The 9399-nt window shown below is 33.1% G+C and overlaps 1 long non-coding RNA gene across 1 annotated transcript; it reads right to left on the bottom strand.

Annotated features, from left to right (window-relative positions):
• Positions 1–838: 838 nt before the first annotated feature.
• On the bottom strand, positions 839–5033 carry LOC125964458 (uncharacterized). Its single transcript, XR_007477503.1, has 3 exons — positions 4982–5033; positions 3395–3465; positions 839–998 (listed from the first exon to the last, which is right to left on the bottom strand). It is a non-coding gene; the product is annotated as an uncharacterized LOC125964458 (long non-coding RNA).
• Positions 5034–9399: the final 4366 nt, after the last annotated feature.

The following is a 9399-nucleotide window of genomic DNA, read 5'->3' on the forward strand; positions in this document are numbered from 1 at the left end:
AATTCAGGGAATCTTATCCTGAAAAGTCCAGAGAATAGAGTTTACATTAGGCAGGACTGAGTGTAGGTACTAAAATGATGTTTCCAGGTTTCAGGCTTGGTCTCTCCTTTCCCTCATTTAATAGATAGATTGTATTCCTTTTCTCTCTTCTGGCAGTGGCAGGTTAGATATAAGCAATAAAGCTTCATTCTATCTTTCAATCATTCCAAGCACATACACAAAAATGACCCAACTATCCGAACATTTTAATGTAAAATCCTGGAAAATGGTCATTGTTATAGTCTGAATAATGGTGTCCCCAAATGTGCATGTTCTAATCTCTGGCATTTGTGAATGTTACTTTATATATTATTAAGGATTATGAAATATGAAGATTATCCTGGATAATGTAGATGGGTCCTAAATGAATTCATAAATATCCTTATAAGAGGGAGGTAGAGGGAAATATAAGTGGAAAAGGAGGCAATGAGACCACAGAGGCAGGGATTAGAGTGAGGCAGCCACAAGCCACAGAATGCTGGCAGTTTTCAGAAGCTGAATGAAGCGTGGAATGGATTCTCTTCTAGGGTCTTAAGAGAGTATTTTTTGTTGGATTAGTCATTGTGACTGAAAAATAAATTGCATTAATTGGTCTGGCCTGAGTTATGAGTGAACAAGTTGAGCAGAGGTATCTGGTAGATTGAAGTCTCATGGACTGAAACTCAGAGAGGGATGTTTTTCCAGAGTAAAAATGGTACTGGTTTCAGAAGTTGGGTGAATGGAAGCTAAGCATTCATAAACAGCAGATGTATGTGACATCCAGCGCTCAGTGACTATGGCTAGTTTATTCCAGGGCTCTACTTGGCTGCCTATGGGCTTCCAGGTTGGTGTGGAGACAAGATTCCTTCTTGGGAGCACAGTGCTCCACAGTGGGTGGGGAAAGGTAAAGATTTGTCTTCTCTCTCTTCTTCTCTCTCTCTAACAGATAGACTGCTTTTCACAGGGAAAACAAGATTAATCTGAAGCATAAAAGATAGATATAAAGTTGAAGTCAATTTATTCATTTAAAACCAACGTTTCATCTTGATTTTTAATTATTATTTTATGGAAATTACTTTTAACCCTGTTTTTAATCCTAATCAATTTCTAAACTATAAAAGTGCATCTCATAATTCCTACTACATTACTCCACTTGGAAATAAAAATATGTCTAAAACAACCATCTTCTTCATGTAACTGGACTCATATTTTTCCTCTGATAAGCAATACAATCAATTTTTTTTTTTTTTTTTTTTTTGCTGTATGCGGGCCTCTCACTGTTGTGGCCTCTCCCATTGCGGAGCACAGGCTCCAGACGCGCAGGCTCCACTGTGCCACCAGGGAAGCCCTACAATCAATTTTTGAACTCTAAATCTCAAGGTATCTGTCTCCTTGTTTTTCTTTCTTGTTTTTTTAACATCTTTATCTAAAATCTTATCAATTTTGGTCACCACTACAACCACAGTGATGTATTTTGTTTCTCTTTACCCTTAACCAATGAAGAAGACCAGGAGTCCATTCCTTCATTTGTTACTGTCCTGGTTTCCTAACTTATCTTCCTAACTTCACTCTTATTCTTCCATACTCAGACAAAGAAGTACTAACAATTTAATTTTAAACTACATCTTTAATTTTAAACTACATCTTTAATTTTAAACTAAGTCTTTGCAATTCCCTTACGAAATAAGTAGCTCTCCGTCAGCTACAGAATTAAGTTCAAGTTCCTCAGACTGGCATTTAGGACACTCCAAATCTGACCAACCTAAGCTGTGAAACATCTATTAAAACCTTTCTCTACCCTTAAGTTACTATTACACTTAAAATGTTTAACATTATTTTATGCCTGCCTCCTGTGCATCATGCATTACATTGTTCTTTGTAAATTTTACTTATCTTCTAGAAACGGTGTTTCCCAAAGTGTGGACAGATGTTCAGCTGCTTCAGAATCTTCTGTAATGCTTTTAGAAAATTCAGTTTCTGCTCTATATCCCAGGCCTACTCATAGGAAGTACTGATTCTTCTCAAGCTTCCCTGTTGATTCTTTTATACACTAAAATTTAAGACTCTCTGTTTCAGAAGTTGACTCAAGATTCATTTCCTTCTTGAAGACTTATCCAGTCATCAAAGCTGACCATAAAATGTGTTTTTTAATATTTAAATTCCACAATTAGAATTGAGAAGATTTAGTTCCATGTGCTATATATTTTAATGCACACATAGTTTTGTTTTCCAAAATTTTAAAGGACAGAGGCAATTTATTGCTTGTTTAAGATTCTACTATAACCAAAGAAATGTTCTAAATTTTCCAAATGATAGGAAAATGTCTTTAAACACCATATTATATATTCTAGGATATTTATTAAAATATTATCATTACTATTCAAATTTATTCACAGAAAATACTGAACATAGTTTGACTTCTTTTTGAATATAAGTATACTTTCTATTCACATCTGATATACGTCTTACAATTATCTCTAAAGTGGATACTACTATTATTATTCATTTTATTAGGTAAGAAACTGAGCTCCTAAAGGCCTTTTGTTACAAATTCCTTATACTTTTCCAATGTTAGTCACCAAGTTACTAAGTATTGCTCTGCCTGGGCTTATGCCTAGATGTCTAACTGTGAGCCTCATGTACTTTACCATTAGGAGACATTTCCTTATCTGAGTCATTCTATGTTAAATGAGCTTAAGGAATTGGCCAGAAAGGCAGATGCCCAGGGCATGGATTTGCAAACATACTGGTGTTTTGGTGCCAATCAACTGAGATTTGCTCATAGAAACCCCTATGTTAATGACTGAATGCACATTGATCAAATTCCTACAGATTCAGACAGTGTATCAAAAAGAAGAAAAAATTCAAAGGTGGTAAATATCTCTGCTGATTTTTTTTTAACAGAATGACTGAATTTGTAGGTTGGGTTAATGAAAGTGAGAACAACTTCTAACAAATAGTCATCTGAAATCAGAATTCAGTTTAAGACCAATGAATACATATAATGATGCTAGTTAATGGTAATGATTTGTTTTGTTCCCTAAATTTTTTACAGGTTAAAAAATGTTTCCCACATAGGGGAAAAAAATCACATAACAAATACTATAATAAGTATTTACTTAAAATATAAGACAAAAGTATGTAATTTGAATTGAGTAAAACATATATTCCTTTTTGCCACCATTAAATAAATATTATACACATATTGAAGGAATGTAACTTGAATCCAGAGCCACACAATTGATCTCTCAAGTGTTCCACATATTTCAGTCCAGCACTGAATATGTGTTTACTCTTTAGAGTTATTATTAGGTTTAAATGTAACATCTGTTGATACACTAAATTGCCCTCAGAAATGCTATTGTTTTCAACCTACATTCTGTTTTAGTCTTCACTCCTTCCTCGTTGTCGTTGTCAGGGTATCAGCTGTCACTTTCTGTGTCTTCACTGACTCCAGCAGCCACGTGAGATATATCATTTGTAATTTAGATACCATGTGCCCATTTCCATAGGTCCTTTCAAATGCTTGTTTATAATCTGATGTATAATCCTTGGAATACAGATAACGAGTTAGATAAAAAATTATATAAATGTTATAAACATCCTCAATGAAAGGAAGCACTGAGTAGTAGTCTATTTTAAAATTACATGAGTTTAAGTTTGTAGCTATTAGGCATCCATTTTGTGTCCTCTGATGATCTATTTCACTTATTTGTAATTTCTTTGCTGTTTTTTTTTGTTTTTGTTTTTTTTTGCGGTACACGGGCCTTTCACTGTTGTTGCCTCTCCCGTTGCGGAGCACAGGCTCCGGACGCGCAGGCTCAGCGGCCATGGCTCACGGACCCAGCCGCTCCGCGGCATGTGGGATCTTCCCGGACCGGGGCACGAACCCGTGTTCCCTGCATCGGCAGGCGGACTCTCAGCCACTGCGCCACCAGGGAAGCCCTTCTTTGCTATTTTTTTGCATTGGGTGTGAACATGAGCTTTAACTTGCCATTGGACAAGTGTTTTATACGTGCGTATTACAGTGACTAGATGTATGGGATTCGGTATTAGTGCTTAATAAACTGCTGAATGGATAAATGAATAAATTATTCTATTATAAATTTCTATAGTTACTCAACATTGCCTATAAATGGGAACATATCAATATGCATATTTGATGGAGGGTCCAAAATACATGGAAGATGAATGGATTTTAAAGGTCACATAACAAATAACTGGCTTAGACTATGAAGTGCTTTGACTACCAGTTCTCAATCCACAAAGAGACTATAGATAGCTTTAGTGAATACAAAGAGAAAAAAAATACTTGTTCAGGAGGCAGTATATAGAAGATAATTAGAGAAAGTTTAAGCAACTTTATAAGACATTTAAATTTAAGAATACCTGTCAGAAAGAGTGCAACTTGCATAATTCATTTGTACTCTTACAATATGAAACTGTTTATAAGGTTCTAAAATGAAAGATAATAGGTCTAGCTTAATGCACAGGCATACATCTTTTCCAATTTAATAATGTTTTCTGCTTACAATTTATTTGCAAAGTGCTTTGGGAAAATATTATAATATTTTACTGTATATTCAATGCATTGGAAGAAAAAAAACCCTTCCTTGAAGTGTGTATATGTCAGCTTATAAATCACTCTTTTAGGAAAAAATTACAAAAATTTTGAGAAGTCACAGCACACACAAACATAACTTTGAATATAGATGTACAATAATAATAAATAATCCACATTTTAGCTACAAACCCTTTTTATTCAAAGTTATGCTTGATAATATTGTAATATTGTGGATCAACCTGTTCATACAAAACTGAAATGAAATAACAGTATTCAAATATATCAAAATACTTCCCTCCCCATCATAATAGAATGTATTATTCTTTTTCCTCGCTAGGATTTAATATCACATTATAGAAAAATATCTATATTAGAGTATGATGATATTTTAAAAATTACCTCTTTTGAGTAGTTTGTGACATAGTCCTCTTCTTTCAATAGCAAGCCTCCCTGTCAATATATTATTTAAATAACATTTCTTTACCACCAGTTCTGAAAAGAGGGCTATCTATAAAAAATAATAAAAATAATACAACTTCAAGAGATTAAAATAATAGATATAAGTTAGCATTATAAATCAGTATATTAACTCTCATTGGTATTTTGTAAGTTTTTAATGGCAGTTACCTTTTATTCTCCAGTCACAAATATGATACACTATTCAAATAAAAATACACAATTCATGTTCATGACATATGGAACATTTTAGAGAGTAATGTAATTTGTTTGAGTCTATATACATATTTTCAGTCAAATCTTTCTTGAAGACATGCCCATAATGGTTTTCTTTTATAAAAATTGATAAGAAAAATCTTTAAATATTAGCTTCAAGGAAATTAAAACTATTTTTTCTTCTTTGCAATGAATTATTATGTTTCCTTTACTTCAGACTATTTGGTTCCATTTTTGTCATGGCAATAAAACTTAAGTTTTTAGTTTGTTTTAATTTAATTTTTATTCCAATTCCATATTTCAAATAGTATATTTACAGTATTCAAATTTTACTATAATTTGAACCCCACTTTTAAAAAATATTTGAGGGATACATAATAAACAAATAATCTTACATTAAAAATGTCAAAAGATGAAAATGATTTCATATAGAAACATATGAAAAACCATTCAATTATAATGAATCACATTTGAGCAGCCAATGGACAATGTATGTCTGTACCACTAGGAAAGGTTCTCTGTATGTAAAAATTATAGGGTGACCATTTTAGGAACATTCCAAGGGCTATGGGTGAGATTGAGAAAAATTGTTAGCACAGAGAAACAGTCCCTCATCCAAAGAGCTGATCCTGGAGACCTGAAGTGGGGTTAACAGTTGTGGCACTGGCTCAAAAATACAAGCATAACTGGGCTCATAATCTGCTTTAATTTGTTTCCATAACTAGGAAAAAAGACAATAAAATGCAATTTTGTCCTCAGCACATATGTATTTTAATGATACAACTTACAGGAATCTTTAGTTTAGAAATATTATTTTGTTAAACAAGGCAAATACTATTTTTTAAATAATACAAAATGTACCATTTTAAATATAGCAGTGCGTACATGTCAATCCCAAGGACCTACTGTATAGCACAGGGAACTCTGCTCAATATTCTGTAACAACCTAATTGGGAAAAGAATTTGAAAAATAATGGATACATGTATATGTATAACTGAATCACTTTGTTGTACACCTGAAACTAACACAACATTGTTAATCAACTGTACTCCAATATAAAATAAAAAGTTAAAAAAAAAGAAATGCTTAAATATTTAAAAAAAAATTACCCTACAGGACTGTGAGTCAGAGAAACCAAGCTCTGTATCTGCAACATACCTAGTTCCCAGGACTGTTACAAAGAGTAAATGAAATAATTTCTATGACCTGAATATTACCTATTTTCAAGTAGATAATATTTAACACATTTTAGGTATGATCCTTATTATCTATTTCAAAATAGAAATTCAATTTTGTGTCTTCTAATCTAGTAAAAAAAATCTAGTCCTTTTGGAATAGACTTGTAATTGCTTATCCAATATCCATTCTATTTTTCTTCCTTATTAACAAAACTACATTTTGTGGTGTAGCGTCCACTCAGTTACATAGTGACAGCTCCATTCCAAATTAAAATATTCATGAAATATACAAGGAAAAGTTTTGGGATGGGGATTAAGGGAAGGTTCCTTAAAGAGAGTCAACTTAGTTTTTTCCTCCTTTTCCTGCCAATCTAGAATAGATTGTGATGGCTGGATTTAGCATTAATTTTGACACTATGAGAAAAAGAACATAAGGATTTTTAAGATCCCAAGCCTGGCATTTTTGAGCATCTAAACCAGTATCACCAACTGCCTACCTCAGCCTTCTTATTAAACAAGAAAATTAAACCATTTTGTGTTTATTCCAATATAGTCATGTCTCTGTTACTTGCAGTTGCCTAAGATGCCTCATTAATTAATTTTCCATTTGAGAGGCAAAAAGCTTACCATATTTATTATCCACTATTACCCAAAACACTGTTTAGTAAAACTCTTCTCCTTCTCACCCCCTTAACATAATATTATTCGTTTTACCAGACATGGTGATTTCAGAAACAGTATGAAATCTGCCTTGCCATTTCAGGAAAAGTTGATAAGGACTCTATTTTTCGTAAAATTAATATCTAAAGAATATTGTAAGATTAACTTTGGGAGAAAAAAATTTAATGAACTATCATTCACAATGATGATTTAAGAGTCATAAAATGTCTAGGAGCAGGGATCTAACCCTCTGCTATAAATAAGTAGCAAAAATTACAATTATTTTCAAAGGGAAGTAGGGAAGTAAAGATACTTCCATTGGGATCTCATACCCTGCAATGAGAACACAGAATTAATGGATGCATCTTTCTTCAGTTTTCCCTGCTGGCAAGAATAATAGCCAATGGTACATTGCCTTCCCATTAGAGTTAGTAACCTCCAGAGAGACTATAAAGGCAAAGAGCATTCCACAAAGTTGCTATTTGATAAGGGTCATTGGTGAGTGTATGGAGTTTCTTCTCTGTGATTTCAGAGGGAGAATTTACAAGAGGTTATGGCTGCTTATTTGCTTATGAGAGGCTGATCTGGAGATTTCATTTATGGATATGTTAGAAGCTCATATTGCTGCATTGCAACTGACTTAATATATTTTAAAATTTAAGGAAAAAAAGGCTAAGATGCAAACCTAGCTCTGCCCAGGGGAGGACTACCTATTGTGTTGGTTCATTACCTGAGTGAATAACAGGAAGCTGTTCAGCTTCTGTGTTAAGGTTGATAAGCAAGCCTGTTTATTTTGAAAGTTCACATGCCGAAGATATGCTACAACTTCTAACACTACAAAAAGCCCTCTTGGAATGTTAAGCTCTGAAGTACATACTGTCTACACATGTGAGGCAGCATTTTAGATGCAGAGTTGAATTGTACACTCATACATACACACACACAGAACTCCATCCTTCAATCTCAACAGACATTTTGTACTATCAGATGCTAGAATAGCAAAAAATATGGCCAATTTAAGACTGTTGACAGTACTTTGGAAGGGCATCAAAATAATCACCCTAAAATATATATATATTAGCATCCATTTAATGCTGAGAATCTGACATCTATTTCATACTTTAAAGCTAGAAGAGATATCATAGATTGTTTCTGCTATTAATATACTTTTCATATAGATAGTTTGGAAGAACAATTTTTAGCAAGGAACTTGAGGTTTATTTTTAATATTGTTACTAATATGTGACAAACTGAACCAAGTTTTCCTAGTTTATTTTATAAACATGTCAGTTATTGGTTACTCCCTACTTCTTCCTTCAAACCAGAAAGTTTTCATTTTAAAATAATTTATCTGCTTTTATATATCCATGCAAAAGAAATGAAGCATATATAAAACAAAGCATTTTTTTATTCTTTAAGGAATTTGATATTATCAAATAGCTTATTCCATTTCGTCATTTGTTATTCACTCAGAAAATAATGGTTGAATTCCTACTTTCTTCAGGACACTGCTACAAGATTTAAGACTTTTTGTTGTAAACTGTTGTCAGTATAATTAAAGGAAAGTGGAAATTGATCTCTTTTGAGCCATTTAAAATATTTGAGCAACCTTTCTTTCAATCAAGCTTAATTACTCAGACTAAAGAGAGTGATGAGAGTAAGACAGATTGGTTAAAACAAGGCTGGGAAGCCCCTAGAAAATCCATATTTGGTTTTAGATTTGACAAATCACTTGAACTAGTTTATGAACCAGAGTTTATAAGTGCATCTCTCTATATATTTCTTTCTGGCAGAGAGAGAGTCCATAGCCTCTAATTGAATGCCCCTAATATACGCCACCTCTTGTCCACTTCTATTGTAAAATCACTGCTGTAAAGAAACCTATTTCAGAATCTTTCTCTAGTACATTACTTTTGTAATTGCCATTGAACCACTGGTAATGCTACTCTGTGGGAATGAGCAAGTGTTGAGAAGTAAAGACCCCTTTGAAAAATTTGTGGAGGATGGTATTGAAAGAATCACAATAAACAAAATTGTCTTGCTTTGGGGTCCCAAGCACTTCATGGACAGCTTCTAAAATACTCATACCTGCATGCAAAGTCCCAATTTCCCCAAACACTGAGACCCATGATTCTTATATCTAGATATTTAAATATTTAGAATTATATTTGAATAGATATGATTGGAAGGGCTATGGGAGAGGTATTTCAAGGGATGGGAGAAAGGAAGAGTATTAAATATATTGGAACAGTATGACTTTAGAACTCAAATAAACCATAACTATGTTTACAGACAAATTGAAGTTT

The sequence above is a fragment of the Orcinus orca genome, chromosome 5 (genome assembly GCF_937001465.1).
Source record: "Orcinus orca chromosome 5, mOrcOrc1.1, whole genome shotgun sequence".
Taxonomy (NCBI): domain Eukaryota; kingdom Metazoa; phylum Chordata; class Mammalia; order Artiodactyla; family Delphinidae; genus Orcinus; species Orcinus orca.